The sequence below is a fragment of the Silene latifolia genome, chromosome 2, assembly GCF_048544455.1.
Source record: "Silene latifolia isolate original U9 population chromosome 2, ASM4854445v1, whole genome shotgun sequence".
In the NCBI taxonomy this organism is placed as follows: Eukaryota; Viridiplantae; Streptophyta; class Magnoliopsida; order Caryophyllales; family Caryophyllaceae; genus Silene; species Silene latifolia.
In genome coordinates this window covers 102290261-102306920 of record NC_133527.1, presented here as the reverse complement: position 1 = coordinate 102306920, position 16660 = coordinate 102290261, and the positions used below count along the sequence as shown (strand labels likewise).

The following is a 16660-nucleotide window of genomic DNA, read 5'->3' as shown; positions in this document are numbered from 1 at the left end:
TAACATGATTTAGATTTTTTTATATTTTTATTAGTAGTGTCTTTCTTTGCCTTGAGGAAGTAAAACTCCTCAAGGTTTGTTCTAATTGTTTTCAAGTTGTTTGATATTTTGCATGTCTAGAAGGTCACAAGGTGATTTGTTACCCTTTGATCGTGAAATTGAAAGAACTTTGACAACCAATAGAAGACTTACTAGGAGAAATTTGAGAGGTATTAGTGAGGTTGTAGATATTCAACCAACTATTGAGTTCATCAACCCTTTTGCAAGAGAAGGTGAGGAGAACCCAACACAAAATACAACACAAAATCAATCCACAATGCCTAAGTTTTCATCACATTCCGTACCCACCGAGGAGAACCAACCCAATGGTACTCCCATACCAAAACATTTGACCGGAAATTTCATTGCCAAATCCGCATTTATCCAATTAGTCGAAAGTAGCCAATATCGGGGGATGCCTAGTGAAGACCCTCATTCTCATATGGAGACCTTTTGTGACTATTGTGATGCGATTTCTCAAACCGGTGTAACTCAAGACCAAATTCGATGGGTCTTATTTCCTTTTTCTCTAATTGGCACCGCGAAACAATGGTTGAAGGGCCTTGACAAGGCTACTCTCGGAATTGATTCTTGGAAGAAGTTGGCTCTAGCTTTCTACAAAAAATTTTACCCACCGGAAAAGACTAACATGCTAAGAGCTCATATTACGGGTTTTAAGCAAAGGGATGAAGAATCTTTGTATGAAGCTTGGGAGCGGTTCAAAGGAATTTGTCGCTCATGTCCTCACCATGGACTTAGCGAGTGGTTCTTGGTTCAACAATTTTGGAACGGTCTATATGAAGATTCAAGGAACATTCTCAACATGGGATCAAATGAAATGTTCACCGAAGTTGATGACAATCAAACTTGGAACAAAATTGAGGAAATGGTGGTCCATAACTCACAATATTGTAGACCTCGCAAGGCTACTAGAGGAGGAAAGCATGAAGTGGACTCCGTTACTCAATTGGGTGCTCAACTTAGTGCTCACATTGATACAATCAATTTGAAGTTTGAAAAAGCTATGGCTAGACTTGAAGAAGCCTCAAAATCACCAAAGCATCATGTTAATGCCATGACGGCATCTTCATCAATCCCAAGTGGGATATGTGAGAATTGTGGAACTTTGGGACATGACTCAAGTGAATGTAGGGGAACAAATGAACAAGTGAATGCTTTCCAAGCATACAAGAGTGGTACCCCTTATTCCAACTATTACAATGAAAACACCAAATTCCATCCAAATCTCTCATACAAAAGCCAAAATGTTCAAAACCCTCAAACAACATACACCCCACCTCCCATGAGAAACCAAAATCAAAGACCCTTTTACAACCAAAACCAATGTTACCAAAATCAAAATCCATACAATCAACAAAATGACCAAGGTTTTGATGTTCAAAAAGCGGTCCTCCAAATGCAAAAGAATCAACAAGAATTTTTCACTCAAATGCAAAAAGATAGTCAAGCAAAGGAGACCACCATCAACAACATCCTAGCTCACACCAAAATGTTGGAAACCCAATTAACTCAACTAGCATCTTAAAGTTCACAAAGACAAAAGTGGCAATTACCACCTCAAAGTAATCCCCCAAGACATGAAATGGTTAGTGCCATTCACTTGAGAAGTGGTACAAGGTATGAAGCACCGAAGAAGCAAGTTGAGGATGAAGTTGTGGAAGCTAGTGATAAGGAAAAAATTGTGCAAAACTCCAAAGATGGAGAATCATCAAAAGAAGAAATTTCAAAGAAAAATGAAGACAAGGTCAAGGAGAAGGAGCCCATTGTGATTAGACTTCCTTTTCCAAGCCGTCAAGCCAAGCCCAAATTTGATGACCAACTTGGAAAATTTATGGAAATTGTGAAGAATTTGGAAGTCTCAATTCCTTTCGCAGAATTAATCAATCACGTGCCGGCCTATGCAAAATACATGAAAGACATCCTCACAAAGAAGAAGTCGATCCGGAAGCTTGAGACTATCGCCTTCACTAAGGTGAGTAGTGCAATACTTCAAGGGAGTTCACCTCCAAAACTCAAGGATCCGGGAAGCTTCTTAATACCGTGTACCATTGGCAACACCACGATCAACAAAGCCTTATGTGATCTAGGGGCTAGTGTGAGTATTTTGCCGTACTCGGTGAGTAAAAGGTTGGGGATGGGAGAGCTTAAATGCACCAATATTACACTCCAAATGGCCGATCGATCGACGAAGACACCATTAGGGATATGGGAAGATGTTCCCGTGCGAATTGGGAAATTTTTCATCCCGGTGGACTTTGTCATTGTTGATATGGAAGATGATTCCAACATTCTAATCATTCTAGGAAGACCTTTCTTACACACCGCGGGTGCGGTGATTGATGTAAAACATGGAGAGCTCACTCTAGAAGTGTGAGATGAGAGTATAACTTTTAATCTTGACAAAACTATGAGAGCTCCCCATTTACATGAACCATGTTTTATGATTGATCATTATAGCCGGAAGGATGATAGGAAGAAGTCATAACTCCAATGGAAGAAGAAAATTGAAGATGCTCCATTCAAAGAGCAAGTGAATTGTAACAAAGAGAGCTTGCAAAGCTCACCAAAGTCAAGCAATGAAGAAGATGGCCTCATTGGCCAAAACAAGATAATGGGAGAGTTGTCTCTATCAACTCAAGTTATCTTTAGTGATCAAGTAGATGAAGTGTGTGGTCTTTGGGACAACGAATTTGAAGGGATTTTCAATCCCTACATTGGTAATGCCATCGATCAAGACCGACAACAAGGGCAAAGATCTATTGAAGAACTTTATCACGACAATGAACAAGCTTTTGATTACTTTTTCAAGGTGTTGAGCAACATCAACAACACCTTGGACATGCCCCCTTGACATCTCATCAAGAATGAGAGTTTGGTGGAGTCCTCCCTAAACCACCATTTGTAAATATTTCTAACTCCCTAACTCGCATTTCAATTCTTGTATTGCATTTTTTTGTCATTTTTGGATTTTTAAGCCTTGATCAAGATAATTATCATTTTTGAGAGAAGTGAGGGAGGGACTAATAATTTCAATTGATGTGTAGTGATTTAGCTTAGTGTGGGGATAGCAATTGCCTAGGCTATTCATGCCTTAGTAGTGCCCCCACAATGAAGAACACGAGATTTTGAAGAATGAAAAATGACAAGGGATATGCAAGGTACACGGATGGAACTAAATCCGGAAAAAAGGGGTAGAATCCTAGCGGTTTCAAGAGAATCCGCCCGTCTTCAGGCAATCCGGGCATATTGGGCAGAAGACGCCCGTCCTTATGAGCTGAATTTTTGAAATTTTTGGACTGTTAGCAAATCCGGGCGTCCTGCAAAGAATACGCTCGTCTTCATAAAGACGCCCGTCCTGAAAGAGAAGACTCTCGTCTTTTTGGCTGAGGAAAACAAGAAAAATCCCTGGAAAGGAATCCGCCCGTCTTCTCTGAAAGATGCCCGTCCCGCATTTTCAAATCCGCCCGTCTTTGCTGCAATCCGCCCGTTTTTAGGCGAGAATTTCCCAACCCAGAACAGGCAGAATCCGCCGACCCAAAGGAAAGCCGCCCGTCTCCCCATGCATTTCAAATTTTTCGGGTTTTTTATAAACCCCCTCCCACATTCATTTCTTCATTTCTTCATTCAAAAACACTACCCACAAACCCTCATAACTCCAAAACCCTCATCCTCTCCATCACAAAAACAAGATTCCTTAACAACATTCACCAAAATCAAATCAAAACATCCCTTTAACAACAAATCAATCACTCCTATTTCAACAAAAATCAAAACCAAGCACAAAATCTTCAACCTTTGAGTCGATTTTTGAATTCATAAAGGCAAAGCCTTTCATCTTTAAATCGATTTGGGTACATTAGAGAATTGAAGATTTTCACTCTTTTCTTGGTTTATTCATCAATGGCAAGGACAAAGGAAGCAACAAAGGCACCAAAGGCAAAGGCACTCTCATTAAGACAAAAGAGTCTTCAAGCAAAGAAAGCATTGGCTATGGTGGTAGCTAGCCCAAACTTGGAAGTGCAACAACAACAACCTCCCATGGAAGCAACAACATCTACTACTCCGGAAATTGCTCAACTTTCGAATTATCCGGAGGTAATTTTCATTTCCAAATCCCATAGGGACACTTTTGCCAAGTTTGCTAGAAAATCATTTATATCCACCAAGTTTATTTGTCAAGATGCATTAGATAAGTTGGGTGTCCTTGAGCAAACTAGAGGCTTCTTTAAAGCCATGGGGTTGGAGAAATTGTATACAACAAAAGAATTGACATACCCCTCCCTTACCTTAGAATTTTTGAGTTCTTTGAAAGTCAATAAGGTACAGACTATGGAAACCATCGAGTTCCGCCTAGCTAATGTTAGTAGGCGCATCTCCTTTGAGGAAATGGGTAAAGCATTGGGTCTTAGTGATTCACCGAGTTATTTCAAGAATGTTTGGCAAATATGACCCCGACCCTCTTTCGGAGGCGATTTCCGGAAGGAAATTTGAGAACTTTCATGCTAGTCGCGCTCTATTAGTCCACCATCCGGGCATTAGAGTGTGGCACAAGGTCATAGGGAACACCATCATTGCATGAAAAGACACCAACCATTTCACCAAACTCGATTTTGTTCTTCTTGAGTCGGCCTTGAACATTGGAAGGGAATTCACCAAGCCTTTCAACTCTCTAAGGCTTTTGGTGGATAGATGGCTAAATTTTGATTGTGGGAAGCAAGGCACTACCGTTATTGTGAATGGAAGTCTAGTCACTATTTTAGCTAAATACTTTGATCCGAACTTCAACAAGGATAGCAAGTATGTGGCGAAAAAGGGTGGTCATCTCATTGATATTTATACTATGATATACAAGTACAAGTGGGTCTCTCATAACCCTCTTGACACCAAGTATGGGTGGCTCACTAGTGAGGCTAGATCTTTTACTTTGCCTTCGAAGATTTGTCGTTTAAGTGTCCACCGGACCAACTATCTCCTTCCCCTTTCAAAAGAGGCCGAATACATTATCCGACAACAAAAGGCTGAAATTGAAATGCCCTCCTCTTCCATTATCACACCACCCTATCCTTTCAAGTACCAAGAGTTCAAACCCGAAGGTGTTGAAGCAAGCAAAGATTATATGACTCTTCTTATGCAAGAGATGCACAAGCAAGCCTTCAAGGACCGGGAAGATGCTTACTTAGCCCAATATCCACCCCTCCTTCACTTAGCTAGGCAAGGACTACTTGACCCTTCATGTCCTTTGCCTAGTTGGGCGGATAGGGAAGTCTTCTTTCCGAGTGCATCTAGGGGTGAGTTTCCGGGTGATAATGAGGTTGTCGGTGATGAAGAGGTTGATGATAACATTGATGAAGAGGCTAGTGAAGAAGGAGAAGAGGATGATGAACAAAGTGAACAACAAAGTGAACAACAAAGTGAAGAAGGAAGTGGTGATGGGTCCACTTCTAGTGAGGAAGATAATGATAGTGATGATATGATGGAAGATTAGCAAGCTTTGGAGGCTTCTACCCTCTTGAGGTTTGTCTATTTCTCTCTTTGTTTTATTTATTTATCTTGATCATTGTTGGAGTAGTCCTAGCACCATAAAGGACTAACACCTCTGCCCCATTGAGGTGTTCTCATTTTATTGTTCCCACCTTTTGAAAATCCAAAGTGACAAATTTAGTTTCATGCATTGCATAGTGTGTGCATGAACAACACCCAACCTTAGGACATTAGCAATAATGTCTAACTCGGTTTGAGGAAGTACATACATACACAACGGGAGGTAATCTAAATTATCCTCTCCGTCATAAACAAAAACCATGCATCATGTAGTGTAGATTAGTGTAGCTTGCATTTAGTGTAGAAATCATGCATCAAGTTTAAATAATTTCCCATCATTTTGGCTATTGAGGACAATGCCCATATTAGTGTGGGGATGGGGAATTCTAATCTAACTTTTATTCAAAAATCCAAAAAAAAAATTTGAAAAATTTCGAAAAACCATAAACATGTTCATTTCCTTTGTAGTGTAGTTATGTATATATTATTGTATATATTGTGTTTGTTCTATCCTTGTTCACATTGATCGACTACGCCACATCCGATACATGAGGATATTGAAGACCGCATGGTATGATCTTTCCAATCTCCTTTTTCCTCTTTATGTTAATGACTATGTGGCTTTATTTTGATTGATGCGGTATAACAATGTGAACTTAGGACTTGCATTTAGTTTATATTTCATATTAGTTGGTAGAATCACTTGCATTAGGATGTATATAGTAGTTGCATCATGGCATATAGTTTCATTTAGATGAAATATTTTGAAAAGTGCCTAATTGGGAACTTTGACAAGAGCAATTACGCCATTACAAATACTTTTTCAACTTAAAACTTCGCCTACTAGAATGGATGTAAAACACCCTAGATTATGTCATACTAGTGTCTTTCGACCCATGACCCAAAGCCTAGTCAAGGGTTTGCATGTGAGTCACCTATCCAACCCCGTGATGCGATGTGGACTTGGTTAACTTGTCTAGGTGACCTTGATTGACCTTGTGGTATGGCAACCCAAAAATACTTTCTACCAATAAGTTTGGAGTGCTCATTTCAAAGATTTTGTATGTGGAAACGTTTTATTGCCAAGGAAACCTCAAATATTATGAAATGTTGAAATATTGAGAATTTTAGTTGTTTTGATGGAGGCGTACCACTTCGATGTGCTTTCGAGAGGGTTCAATTGAATTGGACCCCCACACGGTTGTGAATTCAACCGCCCAAAGACAGAGTGACTATCACCCCGAAAAGTTATTGTCTAGAGGTTAACCGGTTGCCTAATAAGCGATTGGCGAAAGCAAAGGACATTAGCACGGAAGGGACAAACCCCATCTCTAATTTTTGAAATGTGAAAGTTGAATGAGGTCAATTTTTAAATGCTAGTCATATCCACCCTTGTTTACAACGATTTGAGCATTTCATTCCCAAAAAGCGTTTTTGTCAAGCCACTTTGTCGAGCTTGGGACGATCCATGACTTTTACTTTTGTAGAGAACTCGAGACTTGTCATGTCATATGCTATTAGCATCATGGTGATCATCATTTCACGCCATCCGATCGCTCTTGAATAAATTATTTGGAAATTGAGGACGAAAGTAGTCTAGTTTAACACCATTTGGAGGTGATTTAGTGCCATCCTCTTAGCCTTAGTGATTTGTTGAACTAGTATTTGTGACGGAATAAATGCTCTTAAATTTGTTCTCTTTTAGTTGACTCCGCCACTTGATGAGGAAGTGGCTATTCCTTTTGTAGATGCATCCATTATTTGATTTTGTGTGCTTAATGTTTGGATGTGTCGCCATTTTGGCAAGACCCACCTTGCCTTGCAAGAAGGCATCCTACCTCATGGTTGTCTTGTTGTGAGTTGAAGGGGCGGAGTGAGACCCGCTAATTCTCTCATATCGGCTATGTTATTATGTTAGTTTAAATAATGGTCCTAGTCTTTGTCACCTCTTTACTCGGGACGAGCAAAGGTTCGGTTTGGGGATATTTGATGTGACCATAATTAGAGCATATTTAGTCCCCGAATTAGCCTTGTGCCCATGCTTTTTAATGCATATTTGGGTCATTTATTGTCTTTTGTTCATTGTTTTGCATATTCTTTGAGGTTTTGTGTCCTTGGTAGGAAAGGAGTGCAAACCTTGCATTTTCACGGCAAAATGAGACTAAATTGATTGAATTCAATGACCAAGCATCAAGGAGAGACAAGATTAGAAGGCCTTTGTACATATTATAGTAGATGGGCAATGATGAGAAAAGATCCTTGCATCCCCAAGGAAATCCCCAAGGATTTTATGAAGAAAAGGGAAGAAAAGAAGAAGAAACAAGGCTGAGCAGCAATCCGTGCGGATTGTCCCAAGACGCCCGTCCCCGACACCCACAATCCGTGCGTCTTCCATACAAGACGCCGGGCGGCGACTACGAGGAAGACGGCCGTCTTCTCCCAAAGACGCCCGGGCAGAGACAATAGAATCCGGCCGTCCCAAGCCTAAGACGCACGGATTCCAAGGCAGCGCAAATTCGTTTCGTCAAGCTTCAAGAAAGATGCCCATCCTTCAGAAAATACCGGCGTTTCCCTAAGTAGGGACTTAATCGTCATTTAAGCCCTTAGTTAACCCTAATGCATCCACCTAATTTCCACTATAAATACCCCATTAGTCTAATTGGAAGAGCTTGTTCTTCTAATCAATCCTTAGAGTAGTTAATACCAATCAAATCTCTCTTTAGTTTTGTAATGAACAATTAATCAAGTTTTAATACAAGTTTTATTTCCTTAATCTCTATTTTGTTCATCCTTTATTTTGGGTAATTGAAGATTATTTGGGTTATTATTGGGAGATTGACAACCTCTCAATCAAGCATCAAGTACTTCTTTTATTCTTTGCTTTATTATTGGAATCATTAGTAGGTATAATTCTCTTAATCCCTTTTTAATTATTCTTTGATTACTTTCATTTGTTCATCATGTTTCACTTTGTTGGTATGATTGACAACCTTGCTAGCATGTTCAACATGATAATGAGTGAGTAGTTCCATAGCTAGGGTTAATGAGTAATTAGGGGAAACCAACATGGGGAATGATTCATGCTTAAATTAATATGCTTTCATGGTTTATTTGCTTGCTTGTTTTGATCTCAACTCATGCACATATTATGTTTGATGAAATGCGAGCCTATGAATCCTTGCATTTTTTACCCATCACCTATCTTTTCAATGAGACTTGTAAGACATAAACCAACTCGAGTCTCATTAAACCATGCATGTTGTTGAGTAGGGAAGACTAAGTCGACTTGTAGGTGTTGTACAATCTAATCGATTCGGCTCCGGGACCCAAACTTTCCTAGGATTGTAAGATATAACCCAACTCAATCCATCACAACAATAATTGCTTGGTTATAATTTGAGAACATGTTTGTATGATCAATTCCAATGAATCCCCTATGACCCCATGACACCCTAGTGCTTTTTATCAATTGTTTACAACCCTTTTAGTTCATCTTGCTTTTTTATTTTCATTGCTACTTAGTTTAGTGACCTTCTACATCAACCCAAATTGTGACACCCCTAAGGCACCACTAGTTTCAATAGAAATCTCATCTCAATTCCCGTCCCTTGGGATCCGACCTATACTTGCCTCTTTACTAATTGTAGAGTTGTTTGTGAAGCTATAAATTGTGTTTTGGTCTAGGTGATCCTAACGACAAGTTACCGAAAAGATTTAGTCTGACCAGACCTCTACCATTCACATGCCTTTCGGTGAGGTTGGGGTCACGTTGGAGGACTACGACATGATTTATGGCTTGCCGTGCAGGATTGAGGTAGTGGCGTGGCCGGAGACAGCCATGAGGGTTGACTCGGCTGAGGCTAGGAGCTTGATCGGCTGAAACTTGATGCCGAAGGCTGCCGCGGTGCCCGGGTTGGTGCCTAGTTCCTATGTTCGGGATTATTTTGCTGGGAAGAGACCGGCGATGGTGGTGATCGATGGGAGGGAGACGGCTCCTCCTCCTTGCACTACGGAGGAGAGAGCTCGTTTGTGGCTCTGGTGGTTCTTGTCTTTGATCTACCTCGGAGACAAGGGGGAGAGGTTATCGACGAAGCTTCTTCCCTTCCTTTCCGACTTGGGTGGCCTAGGCCGTTGGGACTGGGTCACTGCTGGCTTTGTGGTCCTCATTCGCTATATGAGGGCCATGGTTCGTCCGGATTTGATACAGAAGGGGACTTCTCCTGCCACTATTGGCCATGTGCTGGAGGTATGAATCTCCATTTATTTTCATGAAAGATCATTTCTTTATCAAATCACGAAAGATCGTCGTTAACTATCTTGTTTTATAAGCGTGGGTGTACTCCTACTATCCGGGCCTCGCACCCAAGAGGACGGAGCCAGGGGAGAGAGCTTATCCCGTCGTGAGGGATTGGGTGATGTGTCGCACGAAGAGTCAGCGTTCCTTCCACGACGCCTATCGACGGGAGGTGAACGCTCTGCAGCTGGACGGCGTGAGTATCTTCGAGCCACTTTTCTTTGTTTACTTTTCATTGCTTCCTTTCGGAACCGATCATATGAATGACCTATTGTTGGCTTTTTATAGTGGGTGCCTAGGCCTTGGGCGGACTACACTGGCGCTCCTCCTTTTTGTGGTCGAGGTCCTTCGACCTAGGAGCTCTAGCCGGTTGCTTTTGAGGACGTCGATGGGTCCTTTGTGGTACTTGGGCGAGCGCTTGGCTCGTTAGTGCTCCCGAGATGTCTTGATGGTTCCCATCGATCCTCTTCGGACGATGTTAAGGGATCCTTCCGACGCTGAGAGGGAGGCTACTTAGCTGGCGTCGGTGGCGATGCCCTCCTTCTTCCTGGTGAGGACTACTCGTCGTTCCTCTTCGGGAGGAGGTGCGCGTCTTGGCCGATTGTGTTAAGTGTTTTGTTCCCTTTCAATTGACATGAAAACATGATGAATGATCATTAATTAATGAAAACAATTTGGATTTAGCAAAGAGGTTGAGGTGGCGGGCATCGAGCCCCAGAATACCCCGAGACCCTCGAGTACACCGACGCGAGGGGATGAGGACGATCTCCGAGCTTCACGACCTCGATGCGGTGGTGAGAGATGCAGTCTAGGCGAGTGGCAAAGCATCCGAATCGGAGGGTATTCTCCCTAATTTAATCGGCTTCCGTATAAGAATACACTTTTTAAGCCTATCAACTTATTGAGGATCCTTGAAATGTAGGTTGCGCCATCCTGGTTCGTGTTTTTGTGGAGGGTAGCCAACCGGCTACGAGCTCGCCATCGAGGCACTTCTTTGGCGGTCGAAGACGTTAGGTATGAACCTTCCGTTTACTTCATTTTCGAATTTTCTAACTTTATTTGTGTTTGAAATGATTGACATGAGCCAATTATTGTCGTTCGCAGAGGGAGCGTGACTTGGAGCGAGAGCTTGCCCACTCCCGGGATGAGACAGCTCGCCTGCTGAGGGAGAAAGAGGTCCGCGACGCCGAGATCGTTGCTCTCGAGGCGAGAGTCACAGAGCTAGGCGGCGACCAGCTGTAGTTTGTTGCTCTTTGTCGTTTTGTTGTTGTACTTTATACATTTTGTACATTTTGGAACCTTTATTTTGCACTTTATGCCTTTTGTTTTGGGCTCGAGCCCCCAGTTTGGTGTACATATTCCCTTTTTGGTTGTATATGATGGACTCAATGCCTTTGCTGTTGGGTTGCCTTGTTTGTACCTGCAGGTCAGCTTTGAACAGGTTTGGTAGATGACGGTTTACGCCGTCATGGTGCCGAAATGTACAAAGAGGTTACATATAAAACACATATTTGTACAAATGGCCTAAATTAGTGCAAGACAAAGACTCGAAAATACAAAAAGTTTCTTGAAATTTTTGGATGATAAAGGTGGTTACCCCTAAAAAAAGAAAAAAATAGAAACATAAGTTTGAAATGTGAAATGTACTGGGGGTGAAATGATTCCAAAAAAAAGAAAATTTAAAAGAAAATGTGTAAGTTTGAAAATGAATATCTAAATTGGTGAAATGATTCCCCAAAAAATAAATTTAAAAAGGAATGTATAAATGTGCTGAAATGACGAAAATGCGGATATCGCCTCGAAATGCGTGCCCGCGGAATTTAGGATACGCACAACATGGTAATTTGCCGGATTTACCAAAACAATAAACCATATGAATAGGAAATTATTCTTGGAGGAATTAGGAAAGATCCAACGCGGAAAATCACAGAAAGAACGTTGAGGAACATGCGCAGAGCAGAGTGCGTCCCTTTGAAGAGGCGCAGCAAGTGTTGCGCCTGTTCCCCAGTGTGTCCGTCCTGACAGATTTTAGGAAACAACTTTTAGTATAAATATAGACGCCGAGGGAGGTTTTGTTAACATAATTATTCCGTCTTATTACATAAAAGCTCTCTAATTATGCATACATCATGAATAATCTTGAAATTAAATGCGTCTGAAAGAGTGGACAAATGAGTTTTCTAATGTGGAAAAACACGATATGGGTGCCTATAATTTTGGATCGATCTTCAGTTTGAATTTGGTCAAGGTAGTCAAACCTTTCCTAGATGCTTGTTTCGAATATTGGGACCCGAATTATCACGTATTTGCCTTTCCTGGAGGCGATATTTGCCCATTTCCCGAAGAAATTGCTGCAACGGTGGTTGGGACCCGGAGCATTTGCCTGCTATGTCCTCTACTTCTCAAGGGTATAAGAATAATTTCAGAGATCTGCTTGGGTTAACAAGAGCTGAGGTTGACCATCTTGTGACCTCTAAAGGAGTGCGAATGTTGGACTTCATCGATCGGTTCATAAACAGGGCAGATCCTATTGGAGTAAGTGTCCCCGACAATAATGCGATCACAATTGTCGATCATATTGATCACATATTTAAATCTCATAACAAGAATACGAAAGGGATGATACATTACATATATAGTCAACTGGTCCACACATATCGGTAATGATTGGCTGGCTAGAGTTTGACATTATTCTGTCGTCGACGGTGGTGATCGATTGATCCCTTGAGGTCACACCTAAACGACGATTCCCTTAATTGAAAAAGGTTAATTAATTGTATGACGATACAGATTAATTAATTCCTTAAAATTGAACAAATTATTATCATAAGAGAGAAAATGACATCTTATTATAATGTGATTAAATAAGATTTTATATAGTAATTTAAGAAGTTATATTACTAAAATTAATCGGTGTTTGCGAAACACGCGAAATGAGAATGACAAGTTAGTTATAATTAAAAGATGTTGTGAATTATACTAACTAGTATTTAAATGACCATTTTATATGAAAGTAATTTTGAATTACTAGTCAATTTGTTAAATGTGATTATTTAATTTGTAAATGATATTTATTTTGATAAATATGCATTTTAAATTAAAACATGACATAAGACATGTCACATGTCACATGACATACAATTGTACAATTGACAAAAATAAAATGGACTCCATATTACACATAATAACTGAAAAAATTGGTGGGCAATTTTAGAAGTTTTGTCTTATTCATTTGTCTTATTCATTTGTCTATGACATTTGATAGTGACTTGACTATGACAAAGGCTTACACTAATTAGTCTTGTGAAGACAAAAAGGAAAAAGAAAAAGGGTCCTATAACCCCCATACCCACCGGTTTTTTCACATGCAACAATTGAGAGTTTTTTCTCAATTTTTCATTCTCTCATGTTTTATGAAAAACACAACTCTCTCTCTCTTGTTCTTCATAAAAATTAATTTTTATGAATCAAATTTGTACAAATCTATCACTAATGATACTAGTAGTAGTATATGAGTATTAGTAATCGATTTTAAGGTAAACCACATTACAAATATCTAGTACATATTATTTTGTGGGATTTTGGGATAGTCTTGGGTGCTACTTATTGGAGGGCTTCTATTTGAAGTCATGGATGATCATCCTAATGTATTTTCTAGCTCAAGAACAAATGAAGGTTGGAGACCTTCATTTGTGCCCATTTGGCCGAATTTTTGATGGTGAGAAAACGATTTTCTCATTTCTTGTTATTTAGGTTGCATGCATAAGATCAACAATTTATTTTATGACTAAATAAATTAATTCATATATGAATATATTAATTAATGAGATTATATTGTTCTAACAAGCGGTATCAAGAGCCTTAGGTTGTTTGCATGCAAATCGGTTTATAGTTTTTCCGAGTTATATGATTAACATACAAAACTAATTAATTTGGTTTTATGAAGATAAACCTTAAAATAACCTTGCATGTTACACGTTTCTGGTCCTAAGTGATTTTTAGGAAATTTTGGTTTATTTATGGATTTTATTGTTCATTTTATATAATATTGGCATTAAAATGTGATTTTTATGATAAAAATGTGATGTTTGGAAGAAAAATAGCTAAACTTCGATTTTTTCATTGTTTTGTGGATATGTTTTCACATATATTATCTACTGATGTCCTGTTAATTTGCATGATAAAATGAGTTGTATTGCTCGAAATATGGATTTTTCAAGTGAAAATCGTATTTAAATGGGTAAATAGGTTAATATGCGTTATATTTCGAATCTGGTCAGGGAAATTTAGTATGTTATCAAATGAAATTTTACAAGATGTGTGTAAAATATTTGGCCATAATGAAGTCTTTATGCATGATTTATGAATTTTTACTGAAAAATCACATAAATAGTGACTATAATTAGTAATAATGCTAAAACATACTTCATGACTAAAGGAAAAACGTCACATGTTGCATTTTATCATATATTTTAGATCTAAAAGTGAAAAGTTGATAAAAAATTATTTTTTCCTCATATTTTTATGGACATAATTGTTAAAATCGATAAACCGCAACATTGTTTTTCTCGATAAATTTTCGAAATTTTTAACCTATGTTTTGAACATTATGAGTGTCATGGTATTTTTCCAGAATGTTCATGAGTTTAAATTTCAAATTTTGAAATTATTTGAAATTTTTATGATTTAATTTGAGGTTTATAGCATAAATTTTGTATTTTTGGGTCCATTTTTGAACAATATTATGAAATCAAGTTTAATTGTTGTCAAATGTTAGTGGAGAATTTTTTTGAGTCCTAAGATGGTTAGGGTAATTAACTTGTACATAAATATGAATTTTTGTAAATATTGTCATTTTAATAAGTTAAATCACGCAAATCCGTAAAAACCGATTAATATACGATATTGGCTTTCATAGGCGATTTAGCATAAAATTTGGCATGCTCATACATATTATAATGCATTTTATTTATAATTGTCATATTTTAATTTTATGTAATTTTTGAATTATGTAATTTTACTTAGTATGGCCTTAGTTTTAATTGATATTACCCGAAATATATGGGAATATCGATTCGGTTGTAATTATTGTGACCCCGTATCACCATTTTGTAATTTAATAGATTTATTTTATTTTTAATTAAAAATGTATAATAGGAAATTATGTAATTGATTTTGTAATTTTATTTATTAGGAGTACCTTGAAGACGGTGCCATTCGAGAAGGCGATCCATCAAAGAAAGTGTTGCCTTGAAATGTGTGCCAAGACCGAAGTTCAAGGGACCAAAGGAGTTGGTTTCCGAATTTGTAATAGTTTATTAGATTTACTTTTTTAGGAAGGCCATACTAGGATTTTATTTATGCTTTGCATTTTATTTATGTGTTGCATGCATCGCTAAATCGCCATAACTATAACATGCCTTTTATTTAATCGAGTAAATCGACCGTGTCAATTATAATTATTGTAGTTCACCGCTTTAGTTCACTTAAAATGTGATAGATAATAAATTGACATGACCTCTCGCTAAAATAAACAATTGTGACTTAGCCTTACCAAAAAGTAGAAACCATGAAAACCTATTTCATGAGGGAGTGCACTCGGCCCTACTGGGGTACAAACCTTGTTACGTAGGGGAAGTGGGTGATAAATGTCTATCCACCGAATTTATGTTAATAAAGGGTATTTCGGCACACCGTGCCCTAAGTTAATATGAATTTGGATCATGGACACATTTATTCGAAATTGGGATTGAACTCAACGAAAGTATTCACGACGATTTCCGGATTTGTTTTGGGCTAGAGATAAATATAAATGTAATTTTATCGACCAAGAGTTCTAAAAGTAGAATCGATTAAAGAGTTAATACACCGAGTTATGTAAATAAAAGGTATTTCGGCACACCGTGCCCCAAGTTAATATGAATTTGGATCTTGGAATCATTTATCATAGTTGGGTAGAGGTCACTATGTAAATGCTTTACTTGTTATTATATTTACAAGTATTATTATAACGATAAATGTTTTTGTTTTTATTATTCCGTTACATATTGTTCTATTTCTTTACCTCAAATTATATACGATATCATTTCGATTTTAATTCAAATCTCCATTAAAACATCGTGACTAAAGACAAAGAATTTGAATTTCTCTTCTAAAAACCTCGTATTATCCATTGTAAGGATCTCTTATGAAGAGTATAGATAAAAGTTATTCGTGATCAAAAGGGTTTTTGATTTTTGACTAACATATCTACTTACAATAAATTGGTTCTCATATGCTTAATTGAGTTAAGTACTTTGAAACGTTAAATCATTATGGTGACTAGATTTGTTGGAAATCGTAATAGACCAAAATACCGCAAACACTTCAATGAAAGTTTTAAGACTAAACAAACGAATGAAGAGTAGTCTTCGTGAATTTCAATTTTGCTTCTCTTAGCAAAGACTCATTGAAATGAGTGGGAGCATTCTCTTAAACCGTTAAGAAAAGGATAAGGTTTATAAAGAAGTAAAATTAGAATGGAATTGATACAAGGTAATGTTAAAAGTAAAGTTATTGAGAATAACGATACTAAATCTATCAATCCCGACCGATAAAGTTTTCATTGTCTTAATTGTTGGACGCTAAAAAGGAAACTACCCCAAATTATTGAAGAATAAACAAGTTAGTTGAGGGACATCTAATGGGACCTTCTTATTTAAATGTTTATTTGATTGACATAAATTTTGCTAGTACTACTTCGTCAATATTAGAAACCGGTGGTGG

General features: G+C 38.3%; 1 non-coding gene across 1 annotated transcript; it reads right to left on the bottom strand.

The window, feature by feature from the left end:
* Nucleotides 1-688: 688 nt before the first annotated feature.
* LOC141644523 (small nucleolar RNA R71) lies at nt 689-795 on the bottom strand. The gene has a single exon (XR_012544137.1). It is a non-coding gene; the product is annotated as a small nucleolar RNA R71 (small nucleolar RNA).
* Between the last annotated feature and the right edge of the window lie 15865 nt (nt 796-16660).